This window comes from Oreochromis niloticus, linkage group LG18 (genome assembly GCF_001858045.2).
Source record: "Oreochromis niloticus isolate F11D_XX linkage group LG18, O_niloticus_UMD_NMBU, whole genome shotgun sequence".
NCBI lineage: Eukaryota > Metazoa > Chordata > Actinopteri > Cichliformes > Cichlidae > Oreochromis > Oreochromis niloticus.
The window spans coordinates 20,927,357-20,946,484 of record NC_031982.2 but is presented as its reverse complement, the minus strand read 5'-3'; the positions used below and the strand labels follow the sequence as shown (position 1 = coordinate 20,946,484).

Sequence of the window (19,128 nt, the reverse complement as noted above, 5' to 3'; positions counted from 1 at the left end):
ATTATGAGGGACATTTCTAAAGGGAAAGAAATCCCACAAACCTTAAAGTGCACTTGAAAAGCTCACACAAGAAGGCTAACCTAGCTTACCTGGAGAAGGTAAGGGAGCACGCCCAACCCTCATCCCCAGAAACAGAAGCTAACACCAGGCAAGGCAGCGTGATGCATCCCAAGACAACAGGACTGGGATATCTACATAACTGTGTGAGTCAATTGCCTTAACACCCGGTGCTGCAAGAGTTAATAGTCTCATTGGGGCCAAGATATACATTTTATAGTTGCCTGGTATCAATGGTTGTTCATCTGCCTTTATTTATTTATTTAAAGAACCCATAGGTGGGAATGTGAGTTGTCTGTCTCTGCGTGTTAGCCCTGCGACAGACAGGTGACCTGTGCAGGGTGCAGGGTATGGTAGCTGGAATAGCAACATACCCAAGGATAAGCAGAAGAGAATGACTGATATGATGAAACTGGGATTTTGTTACACTTAATTATTGCAAACACAACTAAAACTATAACTGAAACTAATCAAAACTAAACTGAAACTAAGGATTTTCAAAAAAATAAAAACTAAACTAGCAAACAATTGGTAAAAACTAATTAAAACTAATATAAAATTGAAAATCTGAAGTCAAAACGAAATAAAAATAAAAACTAATGAAAATTGCAAAACTATTAAAACCCTGGTTTGAAAGTGCTCGAAGGCAATAAGATGAAGTAAATTTGATGACCTATACAGTGGGCTTATAACTATGAGCTATAAACAAAACAGTAAACATCTGCAACACAGGGTCCAAAAAAGCACAAGTCTGTTGTCAAGTTCTGTTTTGCAATTTTAACTTATTATATGTATTTTATGACTATTGCTCTTTTTATTAATTTTGTTCTTCTGTAAGGTGACCTTGGGTTTTTGAAAGGCACCCTCAAATAAAATGTATTATTATTATTATTATTATTATTATTGTTATTATTATTATTATTATTATTAGTGAGCCATGTGCCTATTCATCTTAGTCGCTATGATGTCTGACAAGAGCTTCCATGTGGTACTGTGGCAGGTTATTGGTCAGTAGTTGGATGGGATCAGTCCCTTCTGGGGGTCCTTGAGGATCAGGACTGTCCGGCCTTTGCTGAGTCATTCCAGGTGTCGCTCATCGACTAGCAGCTGCGTGCATGTGTGTGGGTGTGTCTGTGTGAGGGTGGGATGGGGGGTGGGGTTTCAGGTGTTTCTGGTTTTCCTAGTTTCCAGTTCAAGTTGTGTTTTTCTTGTGTTTAGCATTTTTGTCACAGCAAAATAAATCTGCCTTCCTTAGTTAATCATTTTGAGTTTCGAGTCTTGCATTTGGGGCCTCCCTCTCCCTCCTACACAGCACTCACATGACATTAGGTATGGAGGCAAAATTCACCTTCTACAATGTAAGCAACAAAAAATATTAAATTTTTCGAATTCTCTTTCACTGCTTGTGTTCTTCCTTTAAGGTGAGTAGATTCAGAAAAAATAGAATTTAGATTAGACTAACATTTGTAGTCTCATGTAGTAATGTTATTTTATTATCATTTCTATAAGGAGAGATCACTTGGAAGAATTGAACATGATTTATTGTGACAAAGAAATGAATGTAATTCGCGATAAGACTCTGATAAATCCCCAGAGTCTAGACACTGGAGTAAAGATGAAGACTGAGGCTTGAATAGAGCTTTGGCCGAGGTGCCTGAGGTGGAGATGGGGAGGATAGGAGGTGGGTTGCACGAAAAGAGACTCAAAGAAATCAGTCATGTCAGTATTGAGATTGACCGCATGGGAAAGCAGTCGTCATGTAAAGAAAGAAGAACAGAAATATTAATATTAATATTGCAAAAGGTTTAGTTGCTTTTGCAAAGTAGTTTCAAGGAGCTACTTTTTACATTTTTCTTACTTTTAATAGATTTCAGAGCCTTTACTTTCTATTTTTAGGGGCGATCATGGCTCAAGAGTTGGCAGTTCGTCTTTTAATCAGAAGGTTGCCAGTTCGAGTCCTGGCTCCGACAGTCTCGGTCGTCGTGTCCTTGGGTAAGACACTTCACCCGTTGCCTACTGGTGGTGGTCAGAGGACCTGGTGGCGCCAGTGTCCGGCAGCCTCGCCTCTGTCAGTGCGCCCCAGGGCAGATGTGGCTACAATGTAGCTTACCATCACCAGTGTGTGAATGTGTGTGTGAGTGGGTGAATGACTGAATGTAGTGTAAAGCGCTTTGGGGTCCTTAGGGACTAAGTAAAGCGCTATAGAAATACAGGCCATTTACCATTTATTTTTACCTAAATAAAGAAGCTGACTCAGTACTTTAACTTTTACTGGAGTATTTTTTTTTATGCAGGTGTCTGTACTTCTACTTAAATAAAGAATGTCATTACTTTGCCACTGCTCTGTTTTGTATCTTACACTGTGATTAATGTTAAATGATCAATGATTTCCCTTCCCTTGAGTCTTTTTCAGGTGGAGAGGTCGCTCCACCTTTGGGAGGACTATTACTTTCTAGTCAAAGGAGTTTGCAAAGAAAAGCGTCTGGACTTCTTTAAGTTGCTTGAAGACGTTTCACCTCTCATCCGAGAAGCTTCTTCAGTTCTAAGGTCAAATGGCCGAGAGTCCCAGATTTAAACCCAGTGGGAGTATCCCCCCAAGGAGGGACAAAGGACCCCCTGGTGATCCTCTAATCACATGCGCCAAGGTGTGAAAGCGGGTGTGGGACCTAATCAGCCAAGGTTTCGGGTGAGCTCATTGTGAAACCTGGCCCCACCTTGTCATGTGAATTCCTGAGGTCAGATGGCCCAGGATGTGAGTGGGCGTTAAGTCGTCTGGGGAGGGAACTCAAAACTGGATTATAGATGGCAGACAGTTGGTGTCGTAAACCACCGCCTCTGTTCAAAGATGGTCGCTCACAGTGGACATAGATGGCCTCTTTCACTCCTCTTTCAAACCATCAACAGATGGTTTGAAAGCGGTGGTTTACGACACCAACTGTCTGCCATCTATAATCCAGTTTTGAGTTCCCTCCCCAGACGCCTTAACGCCCACTCACATCCTGGGCCATCTGACCTCAGGAATTCACATGACAAGGTGGGGCCAGGTTTCACAATGAGCTCACCCGAAACCTTGGCTGATTAGGTCCCACACCCGCTTTCACACCTTGGCGCATGTGATTAGAGGATCACCAGGGGGTCCTTTGTCCCTCCTTGGGGGGATACTCCCACTGGGTTTAAATCTGGGACTCTCGGCCATTTGACCTTAGAACTGAAGAAGCTTCTCGGATGAGAGGTGAAACGTCTTCAAGCAACTTAAAGAAGTCCAGACGCTTTTCTTTGCAAACTCCTTTGACTACGATGACCTGGATGAGTGAGAACCTTCACAGACATATTACTTTCTAGGCATTCCTTCTCAAAACAAGTATATAGAATACAATTTTAATTAAAGGGGCCACTTTAAATGATGAGGCAAGTGCAATAATATGACAGAGATCTTAAATTACATTAAGTGAGCCTACAGGGGTCGCTGAGAGTCAATGAAACAAAAGGTCACAGCAAATACTGTTGCTTGCATAACATCAACATTTTCTTTCTTAAATGATATATCTGCACATCTGCATTACATAAATTTGTCTATTAAGCACCTACCCTATGTCACTCTAGGTACTGCTCATTGTGTTGCATATCACACTAGTTTGACTCCACCTGGGATGGTGTTAATGGAATCATTTCACATGCCACAGAAAAGACACATTTTCCCATGAGACAGCAGAAAAGTCAAAAAAGCTTCACTGGATTTAAGCAACATTTTAAACAGAAGAAACAGAAAATGATGGTGCAGCATAAAATACACATTTTTACACAAATACATCCTTTAGTTGGCACATTAAACACCTGAAAAATAGATGTATATTGTTTCAAGAGAATATATAAAAGATGTAAATTCAAATGAAAGTATTTACACACTGAATCAACAGTTCATTTGTGCCTGCTTAATGGATCAGTGTTCAGTTACTCTTAACAACAGAGCTCTCTGCTGTGAAAGCTACATTCTGAATAACAAAAGTCTTCTGACTGGTGTCTTTTTCTCTGTTCTTCCTGCACAGTTTTTCACAGCACAAAAGATTAAACAGATGCTTTTGCAAATCCTGTCAGATCATATACAGTAGAGGGTTCATACAGCAGTGAGAATAGGCAAGCATTTCACTAATATGGTAGATGATACTCAAGCACTCCTGTGCCTTGCAACCTTTGGGTGTATAGAGAGAATTGATTAAAAGCATAATATGGTATGGTCCCCAGCAAATGGGAGGAAGAATAGCAGTGACACTTGGAGATAGCGTCCAAGCTTTTCATCAGATCCATCCTCACAATAGTCAAAACCATCCTGGCTTGTCACTTTTACTTTCATTGCATCACTCAGGGATGCTGAGATGCTGATGACCCAGGCAGATATACAGGCACCGATTGCATAATTCTTTCTAGCATGGTTGCTTGTCCACTTGTGCAGCACCACTTTAATGAAACGATCTACTGTCATGGCAGTCAGCAGAATGACACTGCTGTACAGCCCAACAAAGAATGCAGCAGTCAGGAATTTGCAGACAAAGTCCTCAAAGACCCAGTGGTGTAAATGATCAACGGCCCAGAATGGAAGTGTGATGGTGAAGATCAAATCAGAGCAGGTCAGGTTTAGGATGAAAATATTTGTGACGCTTGTCAGTTTCTCGTAGATGAAAAGAACACATAAGAAGAGGCCATTGCCTATGACACTGAGGATGAAGATCAAGATGAAGAGTGTCCCAGCTGAAATTGGAAAGTCAGTCTCACAAAGATAGGCAGCCTCATCACTCACTCGTCATTGATTGTGAAGGTGTTTGCCATTGTTAATTTTCTAGAAAACATAAACACAAAGCTAGATTTCTTTTCTCTAAAATGACACAGATTTTTGCTGTTAGTTTTAGTTTGTTTCATGTTACATAAACCATGCATTCTAGTAAAGTACAAAATTAGAGGAGCAAACACAACAACTTACTTCAAGCATCACCTGTCAAGTCTTCTGTTGAATTGAGCTGTGCTGACAAAGCTGTAATGTACTTAAACAAATCAGTGTTCCTCTTTTTGTTTTAAATTAACTCAGAGATGCCTCCTTACCAAACATCACTTTTAAAAAAAAAGTGCAATCCTTTTCTCACATTGAAACTGAAAGTTGAAAATGAAACTCAAACTGACTGTTTGGAACACAAATGTTTGAATATTTTTGTCTCATACTTATCAGGGACATATAACTGTGCACAAACATGCTGCACAAATCAGAACACACATAAACATAGATGTATGATTGTTTTTTGTAAAGCATGAAAATGCTGACTATATAATTTTTTTAAAAGCACGATACCAACCATTGTGTTGGTAAGAAAGTATTTCCTGCCGATAAAATGAAATGGGTCCATGATATAATCAAAGTGACAGATTTATGATATCTCTGATGGTATGCCCAGTGTAGTAGATCAACATCTAAAGTTTTCAGTTATAAAACTGCACCGTTCTACAGCAGGAATAGAAAATATTAAAAGGTATCTCTTTCATATTAAATAAACTTCCACAAGATAAAAAAGTTAGTTTTATTTTTTTTTAAATCAAATGCAATGAGAATACTTTACATGAACTAAAATGTGAAAATAATCATAATATCAAATGTATGAAAAATAACTTTGAAAGTGATTTTTTTGACAACAGAAAATGTAACACATGTAATCATAGTGACCAATCTACAGTATCACTAATACGATGTACAGTATAATCAACTGATCATTTTGGAGTAGTACAAGTATAAAATAGAAGATTCTGATCAGAAAGTATATAACACAGTTAAAAACATTAAGAAAACGTATTGAAACACAACACATTACACAATGTCAAACTGAAATTGTCACTTCTGTTTCTCTTTATATGATGGACACCTTTGCAGTAACTGGTAGAATCCCAGTCTAACCACAGAACACCCTGAATTTTCTGTGGATGAAGCACCAGTTGTAGCATTTGTCTTTCTATAAAGCTTGACTAATTGAGTTATTTTTTATTTATTTGCTATTTTGAACCACTCTGTACCAAAGATGTATACTAGGAGAATGTTGGCTTTCTTTGTCTTACCTGACTCAACAAAACTTAAAACCACAGTGGGACATAATTAGTATTACAAAGGTGGTTATCAACTTTCACTGGTTGTGTATTCAGCATGTTACCATGGTGATTTAGCCAGGTAAAAGCAAAGTCACTTTCGTAACAGAAAACTCAGGTCACTAAGCCATTAATCTTGCTTTGTGGTACACCCCTTTGGCATAAAAAAAAAGTCAGACTCTATCATTAATAGGTGCCACCCACTTTTTGTTGTTGTTACTGTTGCTTGTACTATATTAAGTTCAGCTAATTTATCTAATAAATTCTCAAGCATCTACCCGTCTCATCCTAATGCATGCATTGTACAGTAAATTCAAATTTCTTCCGCATTTTGGAGAAGGATGAATGCCATTGGACTGTCAGTTTTAGTCTCATCTCTGCACAGTGATAATGTACTGCACGGCATGGGAAGATACCTCCTAAACCTCTGTACTCCTATTAAATGCACCAAAGGGATAAAGCAGCAGTAGATGTGAGTGATGGGATGAATGACGAACCAAGCATATATCAGTTCATGTGTGTACTCATAAAAATCCAATAGTAGCAAGGACTGTATAAACAGGTGGATGCTGTAAGGAGCCAACCATAGAAAAGTACTGACAGTTACGCCTAAAATCAATTTTGAAGGCTGTTGTTGGCTGTTTATCCTGCCCTGCTTTGCCATTATCCACATGTGAACATAACAGAATGAAGTGATAAGGACAGGAATGAGAAAGAAAAGAAAAATCTGTGTGTAGATTTCAGTGAGTTTCATGGTTAGTGACTACCATGATTTACTTGTTTAGGTCTTGTGATGAAAGTACTGTTGAGGAAATGAAAAAAAATATCTTATACTGTGAAGATGTTTTTTTTATTTATATACAGTAACATGATTAATGCATTTTGGTACAAATATGTTAGTCAACATAAAAACTAATGCAGTTTAGAACCAATGATCATAAAGTTGAACAGCATAATATTCATGCCTTCAACAGCATTCAGGAAAAATTAAATGTAGAAACAAGAATATGGAATAAAAAACAGAAGATACTGAATTTCATCTCAAAATAAACCATTTTAAATAAAATGTGTTTAATCAGAATGATATGACATCAGAGATGAATGGCAAATAAAGCAAGTCCACATCGGTTATTGTGAACCAGTGAAGAAAATGGTCACAACATATAATGTTGTTTGCATACCAGCACTGAAGTTTTATTTAATATTCTCTGGTTAATTCATATCGCAGTAATATCAAATTCCACTCCATATTCCTACATTTCCTTACATTTCCTCTATTTCTGTCACAACATTTTTGTTAATAATAAATAAATAATTGTTATAATAAATAATAAATATTAATATTTTATTATTACATGAATCATTTCTCATGAGTTTTATCATCTAATTCAAAAGAGAAAAACAGCCAAGAAGAGCCTACCTTGTGTATGCACTCTGTGTTTCTCTCAGTGATTGTGTTAATACACTTACACTTCGTACTAATATGACCACAGAAATTTGCTTTCATTGCATTTTGTCCATCGTGACATGTGTAGAGAGAATAAGAGAGAAGTGAAAACAGCTTCACTGGATTTCAGCAACATTTTATTTTTTTTTACAAAAACAGCATTGCTAGTAAAAGTGCAGTAGAAAAGTGCAGATTCTTAAACACATACATTTTACTTTTACTTGGCACATTAAAATTAAAAAATGCATGTAATTTGTATTTAATTTCAGGAGAACATAAAAAGATGTCAAATTAAATAAGAATAAACTGCTGTAGAATCAAAGGCAGAAGATAAAGTTCACTATTTTGTCCATTTGTGAATGTTGAATGCTGTAGCCCAAAAGGGTAGACCAGCTGTGAAGAAGAGATACCCGTCGAGTCTACGGTAGCGCAAAGTCTACAGTGACCGTAGACGGTTATGTCTTTTCATTGGCCCAGAGTCTACGGTCACTGTAGACACTGTAGAACTTGGCCCGATCGGTGATTGGTCAAAAGTCTAGAGTGAAAGAAGGGGAAAGAAGAGGCTTGTGATTGGTGAAAAATGTGCAATGAAGGAAACTTCTGTTTTTCATTCAGTCTGTCTTTTTTCTTTATCAGGTGATGTTTCCAGCTCCTCCCACCTGATGCCTGGACTGCTGTCTGTGGTCTTCAGCATGATCACAATGTGTTATTTATTTATTTTGAGTGGTTTACAATGACAGCACAGTAAGCATTATCAGTGTACATACAATAAAAGCATCTAGTTTTTACTCCAACACCGATGAGGATTTTCCTTTGGCTCTTTTGAACCAAAACAGGTTGGAAAATCCCCTGAAATTAACAGCAATTGAGAATGAATTGCTTTCTTTTCTTCTGTGTTATTATGATGTGCAAAGACTAGCCATAACAGGAGTCTTTTAGGTTGCCCCGATGAGACAATGTAATTGTTTTACTTTTATACTGGTAAATTGAGAAGGATTATTCATACCATTGTACTGTCATTTACAGACAAGCAAGAAATTAAAGGCATACCCTGAACTCTTGACCCCCACACGGAGAGACATTGTTGCACTTTGCTGCCATGTTAGGGTCCACTTGTCAAAGGGAAAAGAGTCATAAAATCAGTACAAAGTTGCTATGAGAGATTATCTTTGTATTGTGACAAAGTATTTAAAGAGGGGTCACTGAATAGTTGATTATGAAAATGGTGTGATCATATCTTTCACAGTCACTAGACCTCAACCAAGACTATCTGGGGGAAATTTGACTGACATAACAGATAGGTAATAGCTCTGTTAGTGTTTCCGAATCAATTGCAGGAAACACTGAAGCTGTTGCAGAGGCATGTGTTGTACAAATACCTCAAATACTTGTGTTTGCCACCTACTTGTACACATTGCTTCTGTGGTTCTGGTCTGTTATGTGTTTCTACATAGTTGTGTCTTCTGAGCCTGTTGGCAGAGAATGCTATTTGTCTGTAACGCAATAAAAAAAAAACATATCAAACGTATTTCTCTTTCTATAGATTTTATTTATTTATACTTGTATGTTTTGTCAGTGCCGTTAGGATTATTGTGATGCTGATTCAAAGGAGGTCAGTAAGTCTAAGGCAGATTTAAGCCCAATTTAGGCATTCATTAAGTGAATCCACAACTCACTGTTACTGTAACACAGGACACTTTATTAAAGTGGAGGAAACAGGGATACAGGAAAACAGCACTGCAGGATAGTCAATCAGTGAACTTGTTTATAAATGCAATGTGAGGGGCTTTACATAATCAACTGTGTACAAAAAGTCAAAAGTGCCTGTCAGGTACGCTGGAATTATACACGTTACCGTCAACAACATCATCGTGAATGTTACACACTTAAAGAAAGTTTACGAGCAACATGTACTGACAATAGCCATACACGGGTAAATGTGTAGTAAATGGCAGTGCAGTAAATCTGCCTAGTATGATATTAAATACACGATACACTTACTACTTCGTATATCTCACATCATTTGTAACCAGCCACCGAAAGCACCACGTGAAGGTGCGTGGATACCCTCTGTGCCTGAGTGAAGGCAGCGACTCGGCTGAGCAGCTCCTGTGGAGGTTTGGTGAAGACCATACTTCTCACCCGGCCTGCTGACGAGAAGCAGCGGCATCTGGATTTATAACACGAATTGCTAGTGTCACCATCATCAGCTGCAGCCACTGAGAAGACTAGAAATGGCCATAATACATTAGATGTACCCTAAAGTAAAAGAGTTAAATGGGCTATTCAGCCTTGTGTAATTTCAGCTAAATCCAGGAGCGTCTTAGAGTCTATCACTTAACATAAACATAAAAGAAATGCCTGTTTCCATAAAAAATAGCGGACTTGCCGGTGTTGTGCCAAAAAGTGATTGTCTGCCAAAACCTGATTTCTGGTATTTGCCAAAAACTGATTGCTTGTATTTAAACTGCTATAACTGCTACTTGTTGGTCTATAATATGTGAAACATATGTCAAATGTATCCCTCATGAATGATATCAAGTCATCTTGAGCAACAAACAACATTCCTGTAACAAGGTAGAAGCCGCAATCAGTTTTTGGCAGTGACTTTTATGTATCCTTTATGCAGTTAAAAAAAAATTATTAAAAATTATTGTTGACTTTAAAAATGTCTCTTTTAAGAGTAATCTGGCCAAGAGGACAGCTGAAATTGCAACAAATGCAAAAATAGTTCTGTAAACATATTTTAAGTGAACAAAACGGAGCTGATTGATTATAATGTAAGTACAATAACACAGTTACAAAGATACTTGAGAAACAGGTAATTTTTTAATTTTATATATAACCCCTTTGTAATACCTGTTCACCAAAGTCTATTTAGCAACATACGGAACAATATTACACATAAAAACCACACGGAAACATTGGAAATCAGTTTTTGGCAGGCAATCACTTTTGGGCACAACACCGGCTTCTTCTCTGTCCTGCCGTGTGTTGTTGTTTTGGTGACGCAACTTCCGTTGACAGACGATTGGTAGTCTACAGTGGGATTTGGCGCTCCTATTGGCCCCGAGTCTACAGTGTCTACGGTCACCGTAGACACCGGGCCAATGAAAAGACATAACCTTCTACGGTCACCGTAGACTTTGCACTAGCTTTATAAAAACTTGCGTCATTCGCACAAGCAATTTTTTTGGTTTTCCTATGTAAGTGCTTTCTATCTACCATTCACCTTCCAATGGACACACTGGAGATCAACTTGGGGAATGAAACCACCAACCTTTCAATTAGTAGGTGACCTACTCTATCTCTTGAGCTGCAGCCACCCAGGCGCTTGCAGCACCTAGTATTCCCAGGTGAGGTTTAACCTGAGATTCTGTCATTTGGGGCAAAATAAATTTATATTTAAAAATCGATTCAGGATTTTAATTAATCGATATCACGTTATTCAAGCTAGAATCGATTTTCATCAGAAAATCGATAATCAAAACCCACCCCTACTTCTAAGGCTCCTGAAAACTTGAAATTTCCTCCTCTGAGTTTTTACCTTCTTGTTCTAATGTATGGCCCTCCTCCACGTCATCTCCTGACAGCTCTAAGAACGACTCCACTTCCACAGTTATGAGTAAAATCCTTTCTGCCTCCCAGTCCTTTGTCAATGAAACAATCTAACACTGATATGAGTGTATAGGTATGCAGAAGCAAAGTTAAAAAAACAAAAGTTAAAATGAGAAGTCTATTCGTCAGTTGTTAATATTGTGCCAAGCTGAGGAATCTTAGCAATAAGGAACCCATGCTGAGGTTGAGCATGTTATCCTACCCCAAACAGAAAGGAGGAGAACTTCACTGAACGCTCCTGCTGTATTACACTGTGCTTCAGAGGGTCAATAATTACGTGCCTGAACTCACTCATGGTACAAAATTATGTCCATCAAACAATAACTGTGAATTTATACTGCAGCATCTACAAGAACAGTTAAGAGTCACAAAACAATAAACAATAAACATCTTAAACAGCAACACATATTCCCAAGGCATGATGGGAGATAACTAGCCACTCCCAACATGCCACAGTATGATATTTTAGTAATTACATCTGCTTCTGTCTAATTGCTTTAATATGTAACAAATTTTCCTTTAACGGAAATCCACATAGATTTTGAAAATATATTACATTATTACATCACAACATTCTGTGATTAAACAACACCTGATACAATATACTATACTACAGATGATAAAAATCACAAATACATAACAATGTTGTTAAAAAATGCAATATGTTTGTTTTAAATGCAATGCTTCCATTATTCTAAAAAGATAAATAAATAAGTATCATAACATGTTTTTCCTCTGGGTCTCAGGAGGAAACCATGTTTCCACAGTGAGCCTATGAGTCATCAAATACCACCTAAAGTCTCTGTGCTGCATGATAAAACAAGTAAACAGTTAGTGAGAGGAAAACGACAAAATCTAGTTGCAACAAGTTAAGACTACATTAGGTAACGGTCAGACGGATACAGGGAGGAGATGGCCTATACAGGACTAAACGGCATCTCTGAAACTTTAATGTCTCCCAACCTGATAACAGAAACGAGAAAATCATTTCAGTTTCCTCGATCAAGATCAAAGTGAAACTAAAGGTAAAACGTTGCGCTTGCAGTCGATTTTAAACCAAACCTCAGACCACAACCACTTCGGATGTTATCAGTTTGTTCTGTCGGCCTGTAGTGTGTTTTTCCACTTTCATTTTGAGTGTGACTCCAAATCCAGACCTCCATGGGTTGTTAAATTTGATTTCCATTGATAATTTTTGTGTGATTTTGTTGTCAGCACATTCAACTATGTAAAGAACAAAGTATTTAATAAGAACATTTCATTCATTCAGATCTGGGATGTCTTATTTTTTCATCCATCCGCTTATCCTTATCAGGGTCGCTGGAGCCTATCCCAGCTGTCATAGGGCGAGAGGCGGGGTACACCCTGGACAGGTCGCCAGTCTGTCGCAGGGCTAACACACAGGGACAGACAACCATTCACACCTATGGGCAATTTGGATTAATCAATTAACCTATCCTCACAAACTGCATGTCTTTGGACGGTGGGAGGAAGCCGGAGTAACCCACGCAAACACGGGGAGAACATGCAAACTCCACACAGAAAGACCCCGGCGTGATGGTGGAATTGAACCTGTCTTATTTTTCCGTTCCCTTTATTTTTTGGAGCAGTGTATAACATGTCATCCACAGTATTTAAAAATGCAAAAAATACAAGTGTTGACCGTTGTCGTATATCTTTGTTTTCATTTCCGAACAGCACACTATGTTACTGTTTTTTGGGGACATCATTTTCTTCTGTTGGGCAAGTCAAAGAGGTCAGACTCTGTCATTGTTTGATTCTTTCTTCTGTGAGGTTGTGTGTGGGGGCATTGGAGCTTAGCTTATTATTATTTTGGCCTGAAGTGTTGACGCTCCAGTTTTTTTGTGGTTTCTGTGGCTGTTTGGGTCTTGGGGAAAGCGGGTGCCTTATTCATGCTATGACCTGGCCCTTAGATGTATTAGATGCAAGTATTTGGAATCAAAGTCAGAAGACTGACTAAAATTTAAATAAAGTGGGCAACTTTAAATGTTGTGTTCCGGCACAATGACATGAAACCAGAGATCTATAAATGACAAAAAACTACAGGGGTCACTGTGACTCAGTGAAACAAATCGTTACAAAAAAACCCCCAAAACCCACTGCTGCTTTCATCACAACACCAACATTTTGTTTGTAAAAGTTAAATACCTGCACATTTTTATGATTTGTCTAATAGCATAATTCATTCCTTACTTTTAAGTTTTATTTAACATTCTGACTGTATTTTATATTTTGACTGATTACATTGTTGTGTTAATTGGAAAAACTAAATTGCCCATAAGTGCGAATGCGGTAGTGAATGTGAGTGCAATTGGTTGTCTCTGTCTATAACTGTGTCCCAATTCAGGATCTGCATCCTTCAAGGCCGCATTCGAAGCGACGCAACGAAGGCTGTCCCAATTCAAAGGCTGCTCCAAATGCGGCCAATTATCTGTCCTTTATTTCCCTGAGTTTGAAGGATGGGTCAGTTGTATCCTTCGTGCCCCAGCATATCCCAGGATTCATAGCGCAGCCCAGCCAATTCAGTTTGTAACGATGGCATCAGCTTCAGAGATGCTAGAAACCATGGTGGAGGACACCCACATTGTCAAATGTACGTTATTTTTGAATTAGCGACACAAATGTTAAAATGGAAGTTTAATTTTAAATGGTAAGGTCAATTTTGTGACACTCGTTAAACTTACATGACTGTAAATGCACAGTCCTGCTGGTTTTTAACATAAGGGTCAGTTTCAATATTGCTCTTTCTTGGTCACAAAATAAACTTTGAAGATATTTCCAGGCGAGAATGTAGCTGTGTACACTTCAGATATCTGCTTGATTTATCAAGCCATTACATATTTGCAAAAGTGCTCTCACTACTCGTGTGAAACATGATACATAAGTCACTTAAATAACCTTAAAACATGAAAACCTGAAAAAGTTATTGTTTCTTTTTTTTTTTTTTACTTTTTATTTTGTGCTTTTCCAAATTAACAGTACACGCAGACGAAAGTCTGAAAAGGAACACAAAAACAAAAAAACAAAACAAAAAACCAAACAAAAAAAAGATAAAAAAAACCCAAAAACAAAAACAAAAACAAAACAAAACAAAACAAAACAAACAAACAAAAAAAAAAACCCACTAAAAGTTATAACATACACCTAATCTGTGGGGGAAAGAGAATAAAGAGTAAATATACACATATATATAAAGATGGGGCCAGGAAAGCCCGAGTTCCGGTCCTCTCACCGGCAGGTCCGGTTCCATCCACAATCATAGCCTATTTGAGTGCAAAGCGGGGAATAAAGGGGCCCCATTCTCTCAGGGCTCAGCCATCCACCTTATTGGGCTGAATAAGTCTTGTAGGCCATCCATTTTGTCCACTGTTTTCGGTGTTTGTCAGATTTTAGTCTCAGAGTGTAGGTCATTTTCTCCATTACATATATTTCCTCGATTACATCTGTCCATTCTTCCAATTTTAAAGGGTCACTTTTCAACCAGTTTTTTGTTATTACCTTTTTGCTTGACAACAACATAATTTTGAACAAGTATTGGTCCTCCTTTCTTACATTTTCCCATAATCCAAAATACATTACTCGTGCCTCACACGGCACTTCGTACCCCAGCACTCTCTTCATTGTTACTGCAATACTTTCCCAATATGGTTTGATATGTTTACACTTCCAAAACACATGGGAATGATTGGCGTCCCGGTCTCCACATAATCTCCAGCAACGTTGGGGTATTTTCAGCTGCTTACTTTTAATATGGAGAGTAATAAAGAACCTAATCACATTTTTCCAGCCATATTCTCTCCATTGTCTAGAGCTGGTAGAATTATGCTGTGAGAGACATACGGATCGCCAGTCATCCTCTGACAACTCAAGATGTAATTCAGATTCCCACTTTTGTTTGATATATAATGTTTCATTCCTATTCAAATTTTGCAGACCATTATATAATTTTGTTAAAATTCTTGGTGGAAGTTTTTTATATGCGCCTGTTATTATTTCTATTATATGGCTTCCTTCTCTCAAGAGCTTCTTCCTAATTTCTGTATTGTAAAAATGTCTTAATTGAAAGTACCTAAATAAGTCTGATTTTTCCAGTCCAAATTGTTTCTGTAGATTCTCGAAGGATTTGAATGTTTTCCCGTCTATTAATGTGCTCATTGCTGTAATTCCTTTATTGACCCATCTTAAGAATGTACTATCCCATTGTCCACTTTGGAATTTTTGAGAGTATGCAGGCCAAATCAGTAGTTTACAGTCTTCTATAATTCTATATTTCTTCACTATAATCCACCAGAGTTTAATAGTGAATTCAGTAATGAGATTTACGTTCGTAGGCTGTATAGTTTCCTCTCCCAATCTTGCTTGTGGATCACATGATGAGCAATAATTTATCTCTATACGCTTCCATTTTGAGGTGTAATCCGGTGAGCACCAGTAAACAATATATCTCAGTTGGGCTGCATAAAAATATTCCTTGAAATTTGGGAGGGCAAGTCCTCCTTTTTCTTTTCTTAATTGGAGTGTTTTAAATCTTATTCTTGGCTTTACCCCTTTCCAAATGAATCTACTAACTAATTTATCCCATCTAACAAATTGTGCATCTGGTATATGGACTGGCAATGAAGTGAATAGATACAGTAGTCGAGGAAGCACACTCATTTTTATTGCCTCTATTCTTGAACTAAGGTCCATGACAAGGGGAGCCCATTTAGTCAAATCTTTTTGAATTGTATTACTTATCTTTACATAATTTGCCTCGTATAGTGTACTTATTTCGCTAGTTAGATAGACACCTAAGTATTTAATCTTATTTGAGTCCCATTTTAATTTATATTCATTTTGAATTGAATCTTTGGGGAAATAATTCACACAAAGTACTTGAGTCTTTAAGATATTTAGTTTATACCCTGAATTTTTGCCAAAATATTTTAATGCTTTAATCAGTTGGGGAAAGGCCGTATCAGGATCCTGTAAATATATAATTATATCATCTGCAAAGAGACCTATTCGTTGTTCAATTTTAGAAACTAAAACCCCTTTTAAGTCTGCACTTTGCCGTATATACTGAGCCAAAGGCTCGATGTATAGAGCAAAAAGGGCTGGACTCAGGCAGCAACCCTGCCTGGTTCCTCTGAAGAGCTCAAAACTGTCTGTCAGGTCCCCATTTATTTTAACTAAGTATTACTAGTTAAATATATTAACTAAGTAAGTACTAACTATTTTAAGTTATTGTTTCTAATCTGTTAGAAATATCACTCTCCCTTATGCCTGTCCTCTGGTCCTAATTTAGTACATTTCACTGTTGGATGCTGTCCAGGGATTAACACGATTGACATGTTGGATTATATTCTGTCTGTCAGGGCAATTCTTGAGAAGATGGGCCTGGTGGGGAAAATCAGTATGTACAGTAGTATTGCAATATATTGTCAACTAGAATGTATTGAAGTCATTCATGTAAACCTGTACTGTAGCCGTTTTGTCAACTGCCACTTTTGATTTCCTCTGGCTTTAGGATCGCAAGTATCCAGCGTCAGAGGCCTTCTACCAGGCCTCCAGTCCTAATTGGCTCCATCCAGCACGACACTCCAGGGCCCAGTTCAGCAGTGGGCAACCAAGTCCAAGCTCAGGAGGACAAGGGCCAGCTGGAGCTAAGAGTGGAAAAAAGGAGGACAGGGATGATGAATTCTTTGAATTAATAAGAGGACATTAGACTACAATGGGAAATGGAGGAACGAAGAGCCAAGAGAAGCTGTTAGGTTTACTGGAAAAACTTAGATGAAAAAAGTGATTAGAGTTCTGTGAATAAAAGTCATTGTATTTAGTTCTACTTTATTTATATTTTTGTTACAAACTATGTACTGCCTAAATAAAATGTTGGCATTTCTGTAAATAACAGTCACTGTACATAGAGAAAAATATATAATTTTTTGTTATAAATTGTGTACAGCCTAAACAAAATTATTGAAGTACAGGAAATAAAAACATTTGGAATATTCCAACTGTAGTTGCAGGATTTTTTACAGCAATTCATTTGTACCAAACCCATTACATTGTTCAAACTGAGATAATAACAATGAAAAGAAAAACGGCACAGGATTAATGGTAATCAACTTATCATTAAAGTCCAGGATTAACCCGACTGTCCCAGTATGCACAGGCACTTTTAAGCGGGCCCGATTTTTGGCTGAGCAGGAAGTCTCAGCCAGTGCTGCTGAATCCAAAGAGATGAAGGAGGTGCCAGCTACTGAGTGGAGCATCATACAGGGTGGTCACCAGAAGGTGTTCAGGGATGCTCAATTCCACTGTCCACCGCATCATCTTATCACTTGCGTTTACAGGGCTGATGGAAAAGATGGCTGCCATGTCACTAAAATGTACTCACAACGATGCAAGACGAAAGTAGTGCAAACAATCCTGTTAATAAAGACATGACACATAACATTCTAGCACTTAAATGCACTATTAAAGAATACCTGTCTGTTCACAACAATTGTGGGTACCTCATCCAGGGAAGACACCTCAGCACCCACACCCACTCATCTTGCACATCATGCTCCGGCTCATCGTCCGGGGCCACAATGTCACCAGCACCGAGGCAGATATTATGCAGGACAACACATGCTGTTATGACCTGAAACAGATTTTTGGTTCTGGACATAAAGTGTTTACACATGCACATACACTAAAGTTCCCAATATGTCATTATGATTCTTCCAAAAACAATAACAATGTATTCTAATGCCTTACATGTGGTACAAGGGTGTGGTGTACCTCCAGCGCTTAGAGGAAAATGGCACAGAACCTCGTCTTTGTCATTCCAAAAGCACACTCTAATAGAGCATGCCCTGGAATGATGAGTTGAAGCGCTGGGCTCCCACACCTTGGATTGGCCTCTTGTAGGGAGTGATGAGGGGCAGTGAATCTTGGAGACATGGGTGCCCTCCATCTGCTAGGACGAAATACCCTGGAGGAGGGTAAATGGCCTGCCGGTACAGTGGGCTGTTGCAGAGCACCCTGGAGTCCTGCACTAACCCCGCCCAGCCCTCATATGTATGAAGCGGCCCTGATGGTCACAAACTGCCTGCAGGATTATGGAGGGGAACAATTTCCTGTTACTGTAGCACTGACCGTCAGGGCCGCTGGGAGGCTTGATGCGACCATGGCAGCAGTCAATTGCACCAGCAGCTTTCAAAAAGGCTCCGTGTCTTGCCAGCCCTGCAAACCCATGAGACACGGCTTCTAGATCTTCAGGGGTCGGAGGGAGATGGATGACCTGATGGCGAAGGGCTACCACCTCTGTGACCCTGTGGATAATGCGGTAAACAGTGGAACGAGGTATTGCGAAAACTCTGGAAACAACTCTGTAGGGTGCTTCACTTGCCAGCCACAAAAGAAACAAAAAGACCTCAATTGTGGCACCTCAACCATGTCTCCGATCCTGGTTAAGTAGACTGAGTAGACTCCCTGCTAAGGCGACAATCAGGCCTCATGTCCTCAATATTAAAAAACTTGTCCAGGACTGGGACACTCAGGTTAATCCTGCAGGTTAATCACAGAGGTTCACCTCTGCCCTGCTGTTGATCACATGCGGTTTTTACCCCACTGGACGCCGTATCTGTCGCGGGAAAATGGGACGCCGCGTCGCGCCGCTCTGCCCGTCCTTTCACAAGCCGTTTTCACCTGGTGATCAGGCAGCATGTCCTTCTCTCCCATGCCTGTTTCCTACACGCTCCTTTCTCTTCATACCTGGGCCCTCTTTCAGTGCTCAGTCAGCTTTAGGTCGTTTCACTAGCTGATAGGCCACCTCAGGGCTGGACAGGTCCCATGTCCAGCCAGCCCACAGTGCATTATAATGACGTTATATAAAC

General features: G+C 38.9%; 1 protein-coding gene across 1 annotated transcript in view; it reads right to left on the bottom strand.

The window, feature by feature from the left end:
* Positions 1 to 19,128, bottom strand: part of LOC102083165 (C-C chemokine receptor type 4) — a 129,784-nt gene that overhangs the window by 2,829 nt on the left and 107,827 nt on the right. The gene's annotated exons all lie outside the window — the stretch shown is intronic.